Raw genomic sequence first — 19,962 nt, 5'->3', positions numbered from 1 at the left:
GTGCTTCAGCGGGTGACTCATCTCTGAGTTAGAAGGTTGTGGGTTCATACTCCACTCCAGAAATGTGAGCTCATAACCCAGACCAATGAGGCCAGTGCTATACCGAAGGAGTGCTGCACTGTCGGCGATGCTGTCTTTCAGCCAACATGTTAAACTGAGCTTTGGCCACCCTCTTGGGTGGCTGTAAAAGATCCAATGGCACAATTGGAAGAAGAGCAGAGGATTATGTTTAGAGGAAGATGTGGCATATTGGTAATGTCACTAGTAACCCAGAAGCCCAGGCTAATGTTCTGGGGACAAAGGTTCAAATCCCACCATGGCAGTTGGTGGAATTTGAATTCAAGTAATAATCTGGAATTGAAAAGCTAGCCTCAGTAATAGTAACCATAAAGCCATTGTTGACTGTTGTAAGAACCCATCTGGTTCATCCTTACCTGGCCTGGCCTACTTGCAACACCGGATCCACAGCAATGTGGTTGACTCTTAACTGCCCTCTGCAATGGTGTGACAAACCAGTCAGTTCAAAGGCAATTAGTTGTGGGCAACAAATGCTGGCCTTGCCAGTGATGCCCACATCCCAAAGGATGAATAAAGGAACACCACTGAAACAAACAAAAATAAAGATACCTGGAAAAACTCAGCAGGTCTGGCAGCATCTGTGGAGAGGAACACAGTTAATGTTTTGAGTCCGTATGACTCTACAACAGAACTGTAGAGTCATACGGACTCGAAACATTAACTGTGTTCCTCGCCGCAGATGGTGCCAGACCTGCTGAGTTTTTCCAGGTATTTTTATTTTTGTTTTGGATTTCCAGCATCCGCAGTCTTTTGCTTTTATCTTACTGAAGCAAACAGATTATCTGGTCATTATCACATTGCTGTTTGTGGGATCTTGCTTTGTGTGAAAATTGCTATGTTTCCTAAATTACAATAGTGACTACACTTCAAGAGTACTTCATTGGCTGTAATGTACTTGGGAAATCCTGAAATGCTCTGTTGAAATGCAAGTCTTTCTTTTCTATCTGTTTTCTCTTCGTTGATTCTACTTGGTTTCCATCAATCTATCGCTGGCGGCCGTGCCTCCAGTTGCCTGGTCTCTGAGCTCTGGAATTCCCTCCCTAAACCTCTCCGTCTCTCTCCCTCTCCCTGTAAGACACTTCTTAAAACCCAACTGTTTGATCAAGCTTTTGGTCACCTGTCCTAATATCACCTTACGTGCTCAGTGTCAGATTTTGTTACATAATGCTTCTGTGAAATGAATTGGAACATTTTACTGTGTTACAGGTGCTTCATAAGTGCAAGTTTTTTTTGACTGGCCATTATGCATCTCCAAAATTGTGGAGTCTTGTGCATTTCTGTAAGACGTAGGAGCAGAAGTAGGCCATTTGGCCCATTGAGTCTGCTGCGCCATACAATGTGATCATGGCTGATCTGATAATCCTCAACTCTACTTTCCTGCTTTTTCCTTAGAACCCTTGATTCCTTTACTGATTAAAAATCTGTCTATCTCAGCCTTGAATATACTAACGACCCAGCCTCTACAGCCCTCTGCAGTAAAGAATTCCACAGATTGATTATCCTCAGAGAAAAAAATTCCTCCTCATCTCTGCCTTAAATGGGTGACCCCTTACTCTAAGATTATGCCCTCTGGTCCTAGACTCTCCCACAAGGGGAAACAACCTCTCAGCATCTACCCTGTCAAGCCCCCTAGGAATTTTATATGTTTCAATAAGGTCGCCTCACATTCTTCTAAACTCCAGTGAGTATAGGCCCAACCTACTCAACTTCTCATAAGAAAATCCCTCCATCCCTGGGATCAACCTAGTGAACCTTCTCTGGGCTACCTCCAATGCCAGTATATTTTTCCTTAGATATGGGGATCAAAACTATTCACAGTATTCTAGGTGAGGTCTAACTTGTACCTTGTATAGTTTTAGCAAGAATTCCCTATTTTTATACACCATTCCCCTTGAAATAAAGGCCAATATTCCATTTGCCTTCCCTATTACCTGCTGAACTTGTGCGCTAGCTTTTTGTGATTCATGCACAAGGACCCCCAAATCCATCTGTACTGCAGCTTTCTGCAGTCTTTCTCAATTTAAATAATATTCAGCTTCTCTATTCTTCCTGCATAACCTTGCAATTTCCCACGTTATATTCCATCTGCCAAGTTTTTGCCCACTCACTTAACCTGTCTATACCCCTCTGTAGACTCCTTGTGTCATCCCACCTATTTTTGTGTCATCTGCAAACTTGGTGATAGTACATTCACTTCCCTCATCTAAGTCATTAATATATATTGTAAATAATTGTGGCCCCAGCACTGATCCCTATGGCACTCCACTAGTTACATGTTGCCATCTTAAAAATGCCCCCCTTATCCCAACTCTTTGTCTTCTATAAGTTAGCCAATCCTCTATCCATACTAATATACTACCCCCAACACCATTGGCTCTTATCTTATTAAGTAGCCTTATGTGCAGTACCTTATCGAACGCCTTTTGGAAATCCAAATATATTACATCTACTGGTTACTCTTTATCTATCCTGCTTGTTACCTCCTCAAAGAATTCTAATAAATTTGTCAGACATGATTTCCCCTTCATGAAGCCATGCTGACTCTGTTTGATTATATTATGCATTTCTAAATGATCTGCTGTTACATCCTTTATAAACTTGTTAACATTTTCCCAATGACAGATGTTAAGCTAACTGGCCTATATTTGCCTGTTTTTGTCTCCCTCCCTTTTTGAATAAGGGTGTTTCATTGGCAGTTTTCCAATCCTCTGGGACTTTTCCAGAATGTAATGATTCTTGGAAGATTACTACCAGTGCATCCACTATCCCTGTAGCTACTTCCTTAAATATCCTAGGAAGCAACCCATCAGATCCAGAGGACTTACCAGCCTTTAGCCCCATTAGTTTCCCTAGTACTTTTTCTCTAGTTATTGCATTTATTTTCTCCACCCCCTCCCCCCAACTTTTGTCCCTTGATTATTTAGCATTTTTGGAATGCTATTAGCGTCTTCTACTGTGAAGACTGATGCAAAATATTTATTCAACTCCTCTGCCATTTCCTGATTCCCCATTAATATTTTCCCAACGTCGTTCTCTAAGGGGCCTATGTTCACTTTGGCCTCTCTCTTCCTTTTTATACCTTTGAAGAAGCTCTTACTGTGTCTGTTTTTATATGACTTGCTAGTTTATCCTCAAAATTTATTTTTTTGGTCATCTTTTGTTGGTTTTTAAAACTTTTCCAATCCTCTGTCTTATCATTAATCTTTGCCACATTGTATGTTTTTTCTTTATTTAATACTGTCCTCAACTTATTTGGTTAACCATGGTTGGTTTATTCCCTTGAATCCTTCTTCCTCAATGGGATATATCTTTGTTGAGAGTCATGAACTATTTTCTTAAACATCTGCCATTGTTCATCAACTGTCTTTTCTGCTAAACTGCATTCCCAGTCCACTGCAGCCAACTCTGCCCTCATTCCTTTGTAGCTGCCCTTATTTAAGTTTAGCATAGTTGTTTCTCACCCAAGTATCTCACTCTCAAACTGAATGCAAATTCTGCCATATTATGGACACACTTTCCTAGGGGATCCTTTACTCTGAGATCATTTATTAAACCTGCCTCATTACACATTACCAGATCCAAAATAATCTGATCCCTGGTTGGATCCACAACATATTGTTCTAGGAAACTGTCCCGAATACACTCTATGAATTCCAGCTTATGGCTACCTCTGCCAATTTGATTTTCCCAATCTACATTAAGATTAAAGTCACCCATGATTAATGTACTGCCTTTTTTACATGCCCTCCTTATCTCCTATTTATTCTCTGTCCTGCAATATAGCTACTGTTAGGGGGCCTATAGGCTCCCACCAGTGTCGACTTCCCCTTGTTATTTCTTACCTCCAGCCATATGGATTCTGCATCTTCCGATCCAAGATCATTTCTTGCTATCTCGTGCTAACAAAGCTACCTCACCACCCTTTCCTTCCTGCCTGTCCTTTCAAAAAGTCACATACCCCTGAATATTTAGTTCCCACCTTTGATCCCCTTGTAACCGTAATGGCTATAAGATCATACCCATTAACCTCTCTTTATGCCGTTAATTCATTTATTTTGTTCCGACTACTACGTGCATTTAAGTAAAGAGCCGTTAATTTTGCCTTTTTACAATTTTTTCCCCTTTGACCCTATTTGCTGCTTTTTTTATGTTTGTACACCCTGTCCCTTCCTGTCACACTCTGGGTATCATTACCTAAATAGCTGCCCTGCAAGGCTGCCATATCCTTTTGCTTTGTAAGCCTACGTATCCCCTCTCCATAACCCCCGCACCCCCCCACCCTTTTTAGTTTAAAGCCCTCTCTACAGCTCCAGTTGTTTGATTTGGCAGGACACTGGTCCCAGCACGGTTCAAGTGAAGCCCGTCCTACCGGAACATCTCCCTTCTACCCCAGTACTGGTGCCAGTGCCCCATTCATTCCACACCAATTTTTGAGCCACACATTTAACTCCTTGACTTAATTTAACCTATGCCAGCTTGCCTGTGGCTCAGGTAGTAAGCTTGAGATTATTACCTTGAGGTTCTGCTTTTTAATTTAGCTTCGAACTGTTCAAATTGTTTAAGCAGAACCTCCTTTCTAGACCTATCAATGTCGTTGGTATCAACATGGATGACGACAACTGGATCCCTCCCCTCCCACTCCGAGTTCCTCTCCAGCCCTGAGGAGATGTCCTTAACCCTGGCACCGGGCAGGCAACACAGCCTTCAGGGCTCACACGCACAGCTGCAGAGAACCGTATCTATCCCCCTAATTTACTGTCCCCTACCACTATTCCCCCCCCCCCCCCCCCCCAACCCCACTTGGGTGTCTCTCTGTACCACTGTGCTGTGGGCTGTTCGCTCATCCTCCCTTCAGTCCCCGCTTTTGTCCACACAGCTTGCTAGAACCTTGTAAATGTTGGACAGTTGCAGGGGCCAAGGCTCCTCGAAATCTTCCGCCTGGGTCCCCATACCTGCCTCGCCTGCAGTCACACCCTCCTGTCCATGATCACAGACCAAACTTGAATGTCCTAATCTGACAGGTGTAACCGCCTCCTGGAACAAAGTGTCCAGGTAGCTTTCCCCCTCCCAGATGTGGTGCAATGTCTGCAGCTCAGACTCCAGCTCCTCAACTCGGATCCGAAGTTCCACGAGCTGCAAATACTTACTACAGATGTTTGGCCTGGATCACCTTGGCTCCCACATGCTGCAGCAGCAACACATCATCCGTCCTGCCATAGCTATAGTATTTAATTTATTAATTAATTAATCTAGCATCCCTGCTCTTTACACTTTATTGTAATTAATTTTTTTTACGCCAGTATCAATCTTAAAATTAACAAGCTATTTTCAGAAGAGAGAAAAAAAAGACTAGAGACTGAAATACAAACTTAGGACCTTACTTTTACTTTAAAGACTAGAAATACTCACCAATTTCCAGTATACTTATTACTGCCCTCCTTGTGTTGTGTTTTTATGGTTCTAACAAGGAGCAAAGTATACACTGTGCACCTGCTTTAGCCCTGTGCAGACTAGCTGTATCCCTCACTCAGATGGCTGCTTTGTTACTTCTATTCTACTTGAGGTATTTAATGAGAAGCTTGATAAGTGGATGAGGGTGAAAGGAACAATGATATGCTGATAGGGTGAGATGACAAGGGGTAGGAGGAGGCTCATGTGGAGCATAAACATCAGCATGAACCATTTGGCCTGAATGTTTCTGTGCTGTAAAATCTACGCAAGACCAATGCAGATGTTTATTGGACCCGTACGGTTAGATTGTACAATAAGGTTTTTCTTGGGGGAGTTGCAGTGCCTGTCTCACTGATAGATAACGTTTTTGCACCATCCCATATACAGAATAACCTGTCAACATTTCATCTGTATCTTTAGTATCCTTGTGCATGCTAATGTATTGATGACAGCAACAGCAGCTTGTTTTTGTATCGCACCTTTAATGTAGTAAAATGTCTCACGGCACTTCACAAGTGCATTATCAAACAAAATTTGACACAAATCACATGCAATATTAGAACAAGTGACCAAAAGTTTGGTCGCAAGAGGTGGGTTTTAAGGAACGTTTTAAAGGAGGAGAGAGAAATGTAAAGGATGAGAGTGACAGCCCCAGAGCTTAGGGCCTGGGCAGGTGAATGCAGATACATGATAAACAGATAGCTGGAAAATTGACACTTTGTGTAACTGCTAAATTTTTCCATCTGGTTTTTCCATTGTGAAAGGACCTCTAAGAACAGCAAGAGGCCATGCAGCCCTCAGAGCTGTGCAGTCATTCAGTTATATCATGACTGATAGCTGTTTAAACTGCAACCACCTTAACTTCAGGACATTGAGAAAACGCTCACTGAAGATCTATGTTCTCTGGACTACTTCAGAAAATGGAAATTGCACCGAAACACTGCTAAAACTCTCATTTCAGCCTTCTACCTGAACAACTTGAAGGCCAGGGAAGAACTTTGTCTAGTTCTGTGACCGACCACTCAACCAATACGCAATGCCAAAATATTCTGGTATCACTCTTGACTGTACATCGATCTACCGGCAACCCTTTCAGATCACTGGACACAAGGTGAGAGTGAACCTCACAGAAACTGGCTGCACCTAGGGCAGCAAAGTCAACACACTATATGCTGCTTCACTCACTGGCAGGACAGGTGGACAAGAAAGCATATGGAATGCTTTCCTTTATTGGGTGAGGTATTGAATACAAAAGCAGGGACTTAATGCCTGAACTGTATAAAATGCTGGTTAGGCCACAGCTGGAATTTTGTGTACAGTTCTGGTCACCACATTACAGGAGGGGCATAATTGCTTTGGAGAGAGTACAGAGGAGATTTACAAGAAATGTTGCCAGGGTGTGAAAATTGCAGCTATGAGGAGAGATTGGATAGGCTGAGGTTGTTTTTCTTAGAACAGAGGAGGTTAAGGGGTGGCCTAATTAAGGTGTACAAAATTACGAGGGGCCTAGATAGGGTAGACAGGAAAGACTTGTTTCCCTGAGCTGAGGGGTTAATTACCAGAGGGCACAGATTTAAGGTGATTGGTAGAAAGATTAGGGGGGACATGAGGAATAACTTTTTCACCTGGAATTCATCTGGAATTCGCTGCCTAAGTTGGTGGGTGAGGCTGAAACATTCAACTCATTTAAAAGGTACCTGGATCTGTATCTGAAGTGTGGTAACCTGCAAGGCTACAGACCAGTTGCTAGAAAGTGGGATTAAAATGAGTGGCTAGTTTCTTTTTTCTCTTTGGCCAGCGCAGGCACAATGGGCTGAATGACCTCTTTCTGCACCGTAACTTTTCTGCAGTCCAATGGTAACATTCTAGAAGAATGGCTTATTCCAGAAACGGCTTTAAATTCATCTGCTAACCCTGCAAATCATAGGTCTGCTGGTATTACGGCTCTGTCAGTAACCACCAGCAAGGAATAGAGATAGGAACTTGGTAAACTATTTACTGGATATTTTTGGTCTTCAGATAAGGCTTTAATTAATCTGAGCTGCTCTCTCTCCGTACACTTGCCTTTGATCACTGGCTGCCTGTTGCTTTTTTTAGTTCCCTGTGTCAGGAGTTTGACTCCAGGTTCCTTGCTGACCTCTGAATGGCATACACTCTATATATCCAAATGCCTTTTGAAAGTTGCTATTGAATCTGCTTCCACCACCCTTTCATGCAGTGCATTCCAGATCGTAACACCTCCCTGTGTTAAACATGTCTCCTCCTCTCCCCTCTGGTTCTTTTGCCAATTATCTTAAACCTGTGTACCCACAATGGAAGCAGTTTCTTGTATTTTACCTCTTGTAATTTTGAACAGTGCTATTAAATCTCCCCTTGGCCTGCTATGCTGTAATGAGAACAGTCTCCTTTTAGGAACATAGGATTTAGGAGCAGGAGGAGATTGGCCATGGAAAAGGACAAGGAACAATCCGGAGCAGGAAAAATTAACTGGGGTGAAAGTCAACTTCAATGGGATGAGAATGCATCTGAGTCGAGTGAGTTGGAATCAAATGTTGGCAGAAGAGGCGGTGGCTGAACAATGGGCAACCTTCAAAGAAACAGTATTGCAGGCAATGTCAAGGGGAAAAGTTGTAGAAATCAATCCAGAATGCCCTGGATGATGTGAGAGATAGAGGTGAAGATGAAAAGGAAGTAATGTGCTTACGACAGATGTCATGTAGAAAATACAATGGAGAATCAGGCTGAATACACAAGGGCTAGAGGATCAGAAAACTAATAAGAAAAGCAAGGAGAGAGCATGAAAAGAGACTGGCAGCGAACATAAAAGGGAATCCCAAGGTCTTCTAGAAGCATATAAATAATAAAAGGGTGGTAAAAGAAAGAGTAGGACCGATTAAGGATAAGGGGATAAAAGCAAAATACTGTGGATGCTGGAAATCAGAAACATTAGCAGAAAGTGCTGGAAAAACTCAGCAGGTCTGACAGAGTTAATGTTTCGAGTCTGTATGACTGTTCAGAGCTCTGAAGAAGAATCATGCGGACTTGAAACGTTAACTGTTTTTTTCTCTGCACAGATGCTGTCAGGCCTGCTGAGCTTTCCAGCATTTTCTGTTTTTGATAAAAAAGGGGACTTGCACGTGGAGGCAGGGAGTTCCAGGATTTTGACCCAGCGACAGTGAAGGAATGGCAATATATTTCCAAGTCAGGATGGTGAGTGGCTTGGAGGGGAACTTCCAGGTAGTAGTATTCCCATCTATCAGCTGCCCTTGTCCTTCTAGATGGTAGTGATCATGGGTTTAGAAGGTGCTGTCTAAGGAGCCTTGGTTTGTTTTCTGCAGTGCACCTTGTAGATGGTACACACTGCTGCCATTTTGCACTGGTGGTGGAGGGAGTGAATGTTTGTGGATGGGATGCCAATCAAGTGGGCTGCTTTGTCCTGGATGGTGTCAAGTTTCTTGAGTGTTGTTGGAGCTGCACTCATCCAGGCAAGTGGGGAGTATTCCATCATACTCCTGACTTGTGCCTTGTAGATGTTGGACAGGCTTTGGGGACTCAGGAGGTGAGTTACTTGCCACAGGATTCCTAGTCTCTGACCTGCTATTGTAGCCACAGTATTTATATGGCTAGCGCAGTTTGGTTTCTGGTCAATGGTAACCCCCCCAGGATGTTGATAGTGGAGGAATTCAGCGAAGGTAATGCCATTGAATGTCAAGGGGTGATGGTTAGATTCTCTCTTGATGGAGATGGTCATTACCTGGCATTTGTGTGGTGCGAATGTTACTTGCCAGCCCAAGCCTGGATATTGTCCAGGTCATGCTGCATTTGGATGTGGACTGCTTCAGTATTTGAGGAGTTGCGAGTGGTGCTGAGCATTGTGCAATCATCAGCGAACATCCCCACTTCTAACCTTATGGAAGGAACGTCATTGATGAAGCAGCTGAAGATGGTTGGGCCTAGGGCACTATCATAAGGAACTCCTGCAATGATGTCCTGGAGCTGAGATGACTGACCTCCAACAACCACAACCATTTTCCTTTGTGCTAGGTAAGACTCCAACCAGTGGAGAGTTTTCCCCCTTATTCCCATTGACTCCAGTTTTGCTTGGCCTCCTTAATGCCACACTCTGTCAAATGTGGCCTTGATGTCAAGGGCAGTCACTCTCTCCTCAACTTCTGGAGTTCAGCCTTTTTGTCCAAGTTTGAACCAAGGATGTAATGAGGTCAAGAGCTGTGACCTTGGCGGAACCCAAACTGGGCATCAGTGAGCAGGTTATTGCTAAGCAAGTGCCACTTGATAGCACTGTTGATGACCCCTTCCATTACTTTACTAATGATCGAGAGTAGACTGATGGGGCAGTAATTGGCCGGGTTGGATTTGTCCTGCTTTTTGTGTACAGGACATACCTGGGAAATTTTCCACATAGCTGGGTAGATTCCAGTGTTGAGGCTGCATTGGACCAGCTTGGCTAGGGGCGCAGTAAGCTCTGGAGCACAGCTCTTCAGTACTATTGCCAGAATATTGCCAGGGCCCATAGTCTTTGCGGTATCCCTTCTTAATATCACGTGGAGTGAATCAAATTGGCTGAAGACTGGCACCTGTGGTGCTGGGGACTTCTGGAGGAGGCCGAGGTGGATCATTCGCTCAGCATTTCTGGCTGAAGATTGTAGCAAATGCTTCAGCCTTATCTTTTGCACTGACATACTGGGCTCCCCCATCATTGAGGATGGAGATATTTGTGGAGCCTCCTCCTCCAGTGAGTTGTTTAATTGTCCACCACCATTAACGGCTGGATGTGGCAGGACTGCAGAACTTAGATCTGATCAGTTGGTTGTGGAATCGCTTAGCTTGGTCTATCACTTGCTGCTTATGCAGTTTGGCATGCGAGTAGTCCCATGTTGTAGCTTCACCAGGTTGACACCTCATTTTTAGCTATTCCTGGTGCTGCTCCTGGCATGTCTTCCTGCACTCTTCATTGAACCAGGGTGGATCCCTGGCTTGGCGGTAATGGTAGAGTGGGGGATATGCCGGGCCATGAGGTTACAGATTGTGTTCGAGTATAATTCTGCTGCTGCTGCTGATGGCCCACAGCGCCCCATGGTTGCCCAGTCTTGAGTTGCGCACCATTGTGTTGTGTGGCATTATGTGAAGATGGGACTTCGTCTCTACAAGGTCTGTGCAGTGGTCACTTCTACTAATACTGTCATGGACAGATTTAACTGTGGCAGGCAGGTTGGTGAGGATGAGGTCAAGTATGTTTTTCCCTCTTGTTGATTCCCTCACCACCTGCCGCAGACCCAGTCTGGCAGCTATGTCATTTAGGACTCAGCCAGCTTGGTTAGTAGTGGTGCTACTGAGCCACTCTTGGTGTTGGACATTGAAGTCCGCACCCAGAGTGCGTTATGCACTCTTTCCACCCTTAGCTCCTCCTCCAAGTGGTGTTCAACATGGAGGAGCACTGATTCATCAGCTGTGGGTGGTACGTGTTAATCTGTATGCGGTAATTTTATAGTATAGCTAATGAGGATAGATTGGAGAGGTTGGAGAAAGGAAGGCTGAGAAAAGACTTGATAGAGGTATTCAAGGTCCTGAGGGGTATGGACAGGGTAAATAGTGAGAAACTTCCATCTCAAACAGGCATCAAGAACTTGAGGACACACATTCAAAACAATTGGCAAAAGGAGTAATAGTGATGTGAGGAAAAGTTTTTTCACCCAGAGGATGGTTGGAGTCTGGAATGAACTTCCTGAAAGGGTGGTGGAGGAAGTTTCGATCAGGGTACTTGAGGAAATTGGATTACTATCTTAAAAGATAGAATGTGTTTGGTTATGGGGATAAGACAGGGGAGTGGGACTAGGTAGAATGCTCTTTCAGAGAGCCAGTGCAGACTTGACTGGCTGAATGACCTCCTGCACTGTAAAGATTCTGTAATTCTGTGAGTAAGCCATTCAGCCCTTTGAGCCTGCTCCGCCATTCGATAAGATCATGGCTGACCTGATTGTGGTCTCAACTCCGCTTTCCTGCCTGCACCCCCACCTCCACTCGTCATAACCCTTGACTTCCTCATCTATCAAAAATCTATCCAACTCAGCCTTGAATAAATTCAGTGACCCAGCCTCCACTGCTCTCTAGGAAAGAGGATTTCACAGACTAACGACCCTCTGAGAGAAAAAAATTCTCATCGCCATCCTAAAAGGGAGACCTCTTATTCTTAAATTGTGTCCTCTAGTTCTAGTCTCACCTACAAGAGGAAACATCCTCCTGGTATCCACCCCATTGAGTCCCCTCAGGATCTTATATGTTTCAGTAAGAATGATTCAATAATAATCTTCTCTGATTTTGCCACATAACTTAATTTTACTGAATTTTGTAAACCAGATCTTTATTAAACCAACCCCTGAGCAACTTTTCTTGAGTGAATAACTGTTTTTCTTTGCTTTTACAAGTGTGTGAAATTATTTTCAGCTAATAGGCTTTTAATACTTTCTCCAGGTCTTGAGTGTATATGGAGTTCCACTTCAACTGTTTTGTATCCAAAAGCAGGGACTTTGTAGCTCGCGGAGTAGCGACACAAGCATTAATTCTGTTGTTAGAGCAGTGACTAGTATCAGTATAGGCCCACTTGTGTGCCTTGACCTGTTGAAGGTTGGGACTGCAGATATGCATGATCTATGTTGTGTACTGGTTCACTCAGTGTTATGCTGTATGGGAGCAGTTGAGAGTCATGGTTACAGACTGGATCAATTATTTGGTATATGATTTGTAGTTAGTATTATAATTTGTAGTTAGTACCAGCATAATAGAGTGTTATTTTATGTTCTGTCTATGAACTCTGTTCTGTAGCTACCGACTCTCCCCCTCCCTGGCAACTGCCTGAGGCTTAACCTCAGAATCATATTTGATCCTGAGATCAGCTTCCAACCACACATCTGTGCTATCACTAAGACTGCCTGTTTCCACCTCCTTATCATCGCCTACCTCCACCCCTGCCTCAACTCTTCTGAAACCCTCATTCATGTCTTTGCTATCTCTAGATTTGACTATTCCAATGCAGTCCTGTCTGGCCTCCCACATTCGACCCTTTGTAAACCTGAAATCATCCAAAACTCTGCTTCCCGTCTCCTTACTCGTACCAAGTCCTGTTAGCCCATCATCCTTGTTCTTGCTGACCTACATATGCTCCCAGTCAAGCAATGCCTGATTTTTATAATTCTCATCCTTGTTTTTAAATCCCTACGTGTCCTCGCTGCTCCCTATCTCTGTAATTTCCACTTCCACAACCCTGCAAGAACCCTGAATTCTTCTAATTCTAGCCTATTGAGCATCCCTGATTTTAATTGCTCCACCACTGATGGCCTTGCTTTCAGTTGCCTGGGTGCTATGCTCTGGAATTCCCTTCCGTAAAACACTCCACCTCCCTATCGTCCTTTAAGATGCTTCTTACAGCTTATCTCTTTGACCAAGTTTTTGGCCATTTGCCCACATATTGCCTTGAGTGATTCGGTGTCAAATTTTGATTCATAATGCTCCTATGAAATGCCTTGGGACATTTTATTATGTTGAAGGCATTATATCAATACAAGTTATTATTCATTCTGGTTTATCACTTTTAATAAATCATCCATGTTCGTAATCCAAACCTTTCCCCTGATGATGTGCTCTGATACATTTAGATACTTTTTCTCAGTCTAATGTAAGTTGTTTGAATTACCCATTTCATATGTTACTGTAAATGGTCATATGATTAATAGAACAATTGGATAAATTTTGGACAAGAGTAAGGATGTTAAGTGATGTGTTCCTGACTGTATCAGTTAATATCTTGTATTTTAATGCAGCTATGACACATTTCGAGATCACATAGAATATTTCATTCATTATCTTTCAAACTTTACTATTAGAACTGTAACATGATTCTGGAACAAATGGTAAGCTTTAAACGAATCACAACTTCATTGATCTAATTTTAAAAATATAAATTGTTTACTGACCTCTCTGTGGGACAGGCAGAGAGGGCAGCAGAGATTAGAAATTAGTGGAGAGAGATTGTTCAAAGTGTGGCCAACCCTCCGAATGAGGACGGATGAAAGATAGCCAGCCAGTAGGTATGAAATGATCCCACCTTTTAGACAGCAGGCCCTTTTGGATGTGTACTAATTCAGATGTATGTTCTTTAGAAACTGTCCAAGAATTGCTCTTGTAAAGGTGGGGGGCTGAGGAGTTAGCTCAGTTTTTTTAGCTTGGCTTCGTACAGTGATATCTTAATACTAATGTTTGGATGCTTTTGCAGTGAGGCATATTAGATGCCAGATGGGGAAGTATATGAACTGGCCAGAGAGCACCGATTCTAGTAAGAGAATGTGTATGTTGTTCCTGAAGCTTTACTGATATGGATATTGTTTTCCAATATCTCATTTGGGAAAAGGAACATAAGACAAACTCTTCTCTCTTCTGTATCATCTTCTATACACTGTTTTGTGCCTTTCTCTTTTCCCAAGTTATTGCAGTGTCTTTTCAGAGAGTGAGCTACCTCCTCATCCTCCCAGCCCTTGTCTTCTGCTATCAGTCTATAATGTGGCATTTGAAAATCACTCAGATTGACTCTGCTGTGTAATTTGCTCTCTCCTCGCAGTGGAACAACACTTCTGCACCAGACGCTCCCAACAGCTCTGAAATGGGATCTTGCTTTCCTTTAGATTTGCATCTTGAAAGCTCCATTTTGCAATGTGGTCGATTGTAGCTTAGTTGTGCGGCAAGAATGTGCATATCCAAACAACATATTGACATGCCATTGTTTGCAATTTATAGATTTGACTCAAAGTTCCTGGATATCTTTAATGCTGTGCAGCTACAGGAAGAAGTATTCTTGTGACACTGTGTCTGCACGATTCTGATTGTGACTTTGATTTTGATGCTTCATTCTGTCAACAAGCAGGCTGGAGTCTTGTGCGAAGCCATGTCATTGGACAAATGGCAGCTGATGACTTAGACAGGATTGCTGTGGAGTATTAAAACAATAAAATAAAAGCAAAATACTGGAGGTTAGAAATAAAAACAAAGTTCTGGAAAAACTCAGGTCGGGCAGCATCTGTGGAGAGAGAAACAGAGTTAATGTTTCGACTCCAATAGGAACTCTTCTGTAGAAGACTCTTATTGGACTTGAAACTTTAACTCTTTCCCTCTTCACAGATGCTGCCCGACCTGCTGAGTGTTTCCAGCATTTTCTGTTTTTATGCTTTAAGTTGACGGGGTGTTTTGAAGTAGTAAATGTGCATACATATAATGGGCATGGTATGGTTTCACCCTAGCTTGCGTTTATATTATCACTATGGTTGTAACAGATGGCTGGTCCAGGTTACTTATGTGCACCAGTGTCTGCTTTGCCTTGGTGTTAACACTTGCCTCTGAGTCAGAAGGTCATGGATTCAAGCCCCTTTCCAGAGGTGTGAGCCCATAATCCAGGCTGACGTTTACAGTGCAGCACTGAGGGAGTCTGCACTGTTAGAGGTGCTGTTTATTGGATGGGGCATTAAACTGGGATCCCATGGTACTTTCCAAAGACAAGCGGGGGGTGGGGTGGAAATCTCCCTTACTCACTTTCAGTAACTGTATAAACTGAACTCAGGCAATCTGAACTCAATTATTAGTGGATTCTAGTGCACAGAATAAAATAGATAATGTTTTGGAACTGTATTGACAATCTCACCAATTTGAGCTATAGAGGACAGTTCTGGTAATTCACTTGGGAATAGTGGCCCAAACAATAATGCAAAGGTCATAAACAGCATTGGAGTAGGAATGGCAATTCACATGGATTAAAGAATGTTCCCTGATAATAAGAACGTTAGCATTAGGAGCAGGAGGAGGCCATTTGGCCCCTTGAGCCTGCTCCACCATTTGACAAGATCATGGCTGATCTGATTGTGGCCTCAACTCCACTTTCTTGTCTGCCCCCAATAACCCTTGTCTCCCTTGTTGATCAAAAATCTAACTCAGCCTTGAATATTTTCAATGACCCAGCCTCCACTCTCTGAGGAAGAAAATTCCACAGACTAACAACTCTGAGAGAAGAAATTCCTCCTCATCTCTGTATTAAATGGGAGAACTCTTCTTCTGATGTGCATCATTTGTGGGGTAGAGATGGAACTAAATCTAACCTGGGAATGTCTGATACTGATTCTGGGCACTAAAATTTGCCTTCCAAACACAAAATCTACTTGAAAATCAAAAAGTCATGAAAAGTTTCATAGTGTACCACAGGGAATTTCAATTGGTATCTTTATTCCAGACAAGAATAAAGTGCTGGCAACATTTTGAATTAGAGAGCCGTCCTATTCCAAGTGATACAGCTGCTGTCACAATGTGGCCGCGTGCTCAACAAACACTATATTTGTACACCAAGAACTGCAATATCCAGACTGGCTCAATAATGTAGCTGCCAATCAATCATAACTTGTATGGCACTGATATGGGGACAGTGTCATAACGGTCATGGTCCTGGATTGATACCTAGAGGTCACTAATTCAAACTCCACTATGTGCAGCATGTGGAAGTGAGCTTTCAGGCTAGCTCCAGAAAATGGCGCCTGTTAGTAGTTCTCTGTGTCGTTATATTTGTGATAGTTCCAGATTGTTGAGATATTTAATTAAGAAGCGGGCTGATATTTATTCAGTGCAAGTAATAAAATAATTCAGTACTGATTTCAGTGTTTTGTAGAAATTGACAATCTGGCAAGCATTCCTGCTCAACCTTCTCTCAGTACCACTTTTTTTACTAGCACTTTTGTTGTTAGCAATTAATTCATTTTTGCGCTGTTGTTTTTATGTGGGTGACAGAAAGTACACATTTTTCTCTCTTTCTCCTTATTGAATCACGTGGATTGAAATGGTTGTGCAAGTTCAAATTTTGACCTTGTGTTGATAGTAATGAAGACATGGAAGTTACTTGAAAATGCAGCACTTATTGCATGTCAGCAACTTGCACCCTTTCTACACTCAAGTTGTTAATTCTGAATCTCAATGTTTCCCAAAATCAAATTTAAATGAATAGATTTGAGTTATCAGTTGATAACTGGGTGGTTGTGGGGGAACCTTGGGTATGATTTAAACATTGGTGTTTTTAATGATTACAACATTTGTTTGCTAAAACCGGAGAGGTTAATGATTAAGTTTTGCTCCTGTAACACTCAATAAATGCCCCTTGTACTTGCTGTTCCCGTGTTCACGCTGTGTCCTAAAATGCAGCTGTCACTGTCACCCTCCACATCCTCTGCTAACTTCTCTTAATAGCTGGAGAGCTGCCCAACAAGGGTGAAGCAGTCATTATCTAAACAACAACAACTTTTATTTATGTAACGCCATTACTGTAGTAAAATGTACCAGGGCACTTTGCAGGATTGATTATCAAACAAAATTTGACACCGAGCCGCATGAAATATTGGGACAGGTGATCAAAAGCTCAGTCAAAGAGGTAGGTTTTTAAGGAGAGTCTTAAGGGAGCAGTGAGAGGTGGAGAGAATTAAAAATCATGGATGCTCGAAGCTGAAAATGAAGGAGCGCAGAGTTCTAGGACTGGATGAGGTTATCGAAATAGAAAAGGACATGGAGGATTTTGAAAACTAATGAGAATTTTAAAATTAAGTTGCTGTGTAGGGAGGTAATCCAGATCAGAGTGTTGGGATGAGCGGTACTCAGTGCCAGTTAGGATGTGGACTGCAGAGTTTTGGATGAACTCTAGTTCATGGAAGGTGGACTGTTGGAGACTAGCCAGGGAAGAATTGGAATGCAAATAGTTGTTTGGTAGTACAGAACTTGAGGATTGCTGAAAAAAGAGATTTTGTTGAAGCACTCATCAGGGCAATCGCAAGAATACCAGTGTCAGGGGAGGCAATAACTTTATACTATGTGAAGAGAGTACTGATTGGTAGAGGCTTTGCCGTGCAGAATGCACCAGTTAATGCTGACTGACAGTTAACTGCCAAACATTGTTTGAAATTTTAAACCAGGCAGCTTGACACTGATTGGTCAAGACATTGCCTTGAGAATAAACCAGCGAATGGCTATCACTTATTTTGTTTAGCTGAAACAAGCTTTTTAAAAATTTTTTAAATTTTTTTGAAAAATATACTTTATTCATAAAATATCTGGAAGAACATTCCAAAATATTTCAAAATCACCATCACAAAAGTACAATCAGATTCAACTTTTACACATGGATCACAAGGTGCATCAATATAATCAATGAATATTACAATCATTTCAACATGGTCAATGCAGACAATCAGACAATGGTATTGGAGTTAAAGCGCAATGTGTGTACATGTTCTTTCTGTTTGCAAAGAACAGGATCTTGTGTATTAATAAAGGTGGTTTCCAGTGCACATAAATGCACCACACTGCGAGCCTGACTGGCACCTTAAATTGGTTGTCAGCGCAATTTTTAGTACACTGAGGATTATTTAGCAAATGTTGTCCAATTATGGAATCACATCTAAGGTTGGCTACTGTGTTTTGAGTTTTGCAAGCACGGGCTGGTTGGGTGCGGTCTGTACTTTGCCCATTGCAAACAGCAGAAGGGACATGCTGTTTGATACATTCCGCCAGTCTTTGGGACATACGGTCTATATACCCAGCATCACACTGACACTGAAATTCATATACCACATAACTTACTTGTGTGATAGGTAGAACGTCTTTTTGGCTTGATGGCAGCATCCTGTTCATGGCGAATACCACTTGTGATGCTTCTGCATAGTAGCAGTGTGAAACAGCTAGCTTCACCTGTTGCCCAAATGGTTCATTACTCAGGGCAATGCCCTGACCAATCAGAGTCAAGCTGCCTGGTTTAAAATTTCAAACAGTGCTTGGCAGCTAACTGTCAGTCACCATTATCTGGTGCATTCTCCATGGCAATGCCTCTACCAGTCAGAATCCACTTGCCAACCAATCAGCACTCTCTCCTCATATACAGTATAAAGTTGTTGCTTCCCTTGACATTGGTATTCTTGCGATTGTCCTGATGAGTGCAAGATGAAAAGCTTCGAGAAAACGTCTTTCCTCAGCAATACTCATGAATTGGAATAGTTGAGTCTAAAGGTACCAAATGAATGGATGAGGGTTTCAGCAATAAATGGGCTAAGGCAGGGGCTCCACTGTATCTCCACTGTGATTGGTATGGCACAAAAATCAATCTGGGATACAAGAGTAGTCTTCTGTGTGACACGCAGTACCCTTATACATGCCCATAAAACACACAATCTGACACACTCTTTGGGCTGGTTCCTGAGTATTCTGAATCTAAAAAAAAAACATTTTAGCATTTTCATCACTGCCTCTTTGCGCATCTCTCAAAATTCTTTTCAAACCCATGGTTTCCTTGCTGCCTATGATATATCTTAATTTCTAAGTCCAAAGTATGTATGTTGTATCTTGTACATGTGGTGTTGCTCAGTGAATTATGTCTTTAAAAACCAGACATGGAAATGGATGAAGGAATACCCTCTTGTTTTGAAAGAGTTAATCCAAGCCCACTTTCTCAGGAGTGGCTCAGAATTTACTAGAGTGGGTCATCTGGCAGCATGTCCTATTATTTAGACTTCACCTGTCAATCTTCAGCTCAAAAACACGTTACCCTGTAACGTGCAAGGAGCCTGAGCTGCCAGCGGTGCAGCGAGGGCAATGGACAATCTAGAACCTCAGTGAACAACAGGACCAACAGTCCACCTCCTTAATAAGATTTAAGGACTGAGGGGGAAAAAAAACACAGTAACAAGGGAGAAGGAAATCAGGTGAATTAGAGTCAAATCAGATGCAGAAAGAAAGATTGAATTAACTGTGAGAGAAAAGGAGACCCAAAGGAAAAATAAGGGGAAAAAATATATATAAAATCTCTAAAAACAATTTACTAGCGGCAGGAATGAGACTACTCATTTTCTGGGCTGGAGAGGCTGAATGGCATTTCAGGAGCATAAATCTCATCATTAAAAGCATCTCGTCATTAAAAGTGTACTAGCCCTAACTTTCTGCAGTAAGTTTCAAGGGCACCATAGATCACGGCAGATAGGTCAACCTTCGAAGCCTCAAAATCCTTCCAGAAATGAGCATAAAACATGAACCCCAAGTCGGGCAAAAATTTCAGAACAACAGTTGGTGTAGTCGTCTATGGAATGAAAACGCCTAGTGTTGTGGCAGAAGACCAAGATCGCTCAGAGACTACCATAAGACCTCGTTGCCAAAATAACCAGTTTCTAGTTAGCAAATGTGACGATTTTTAGCTTGAAACCAGCTTCGCGTTTCATACTTTTTGCCAGTGGATTCATTTCTGTTTGTTGTTTGCCATGCACGGTCTACTCTGTGTGGGCGTATCTTAAACTCTCGCATATGTTCTTGACAACATGGCCTTTGTCGCCTGTTTGATCCTGGGCACCGACTTATAAG

The sequence above is a fragment of the Cetorhinus maximus genome, chromosome 7 (genome assembly GCF_964194155.1).
Source record: "Cetorhinus maximus chromosome 7, sCetMax3.hap1.1, whole genome shotgun sequence".
NCBI lineage: Eukaryota > Metazoa > Chordata > Chondrichthyes > Lamniformes > Cetorhinidae > Cetorhinus > Cetorhinus maximus.
The sequence above is the reverse complement of the archived record's forward strand: the minus strand, read 5'-3'. Positions refer to the sequence as shown.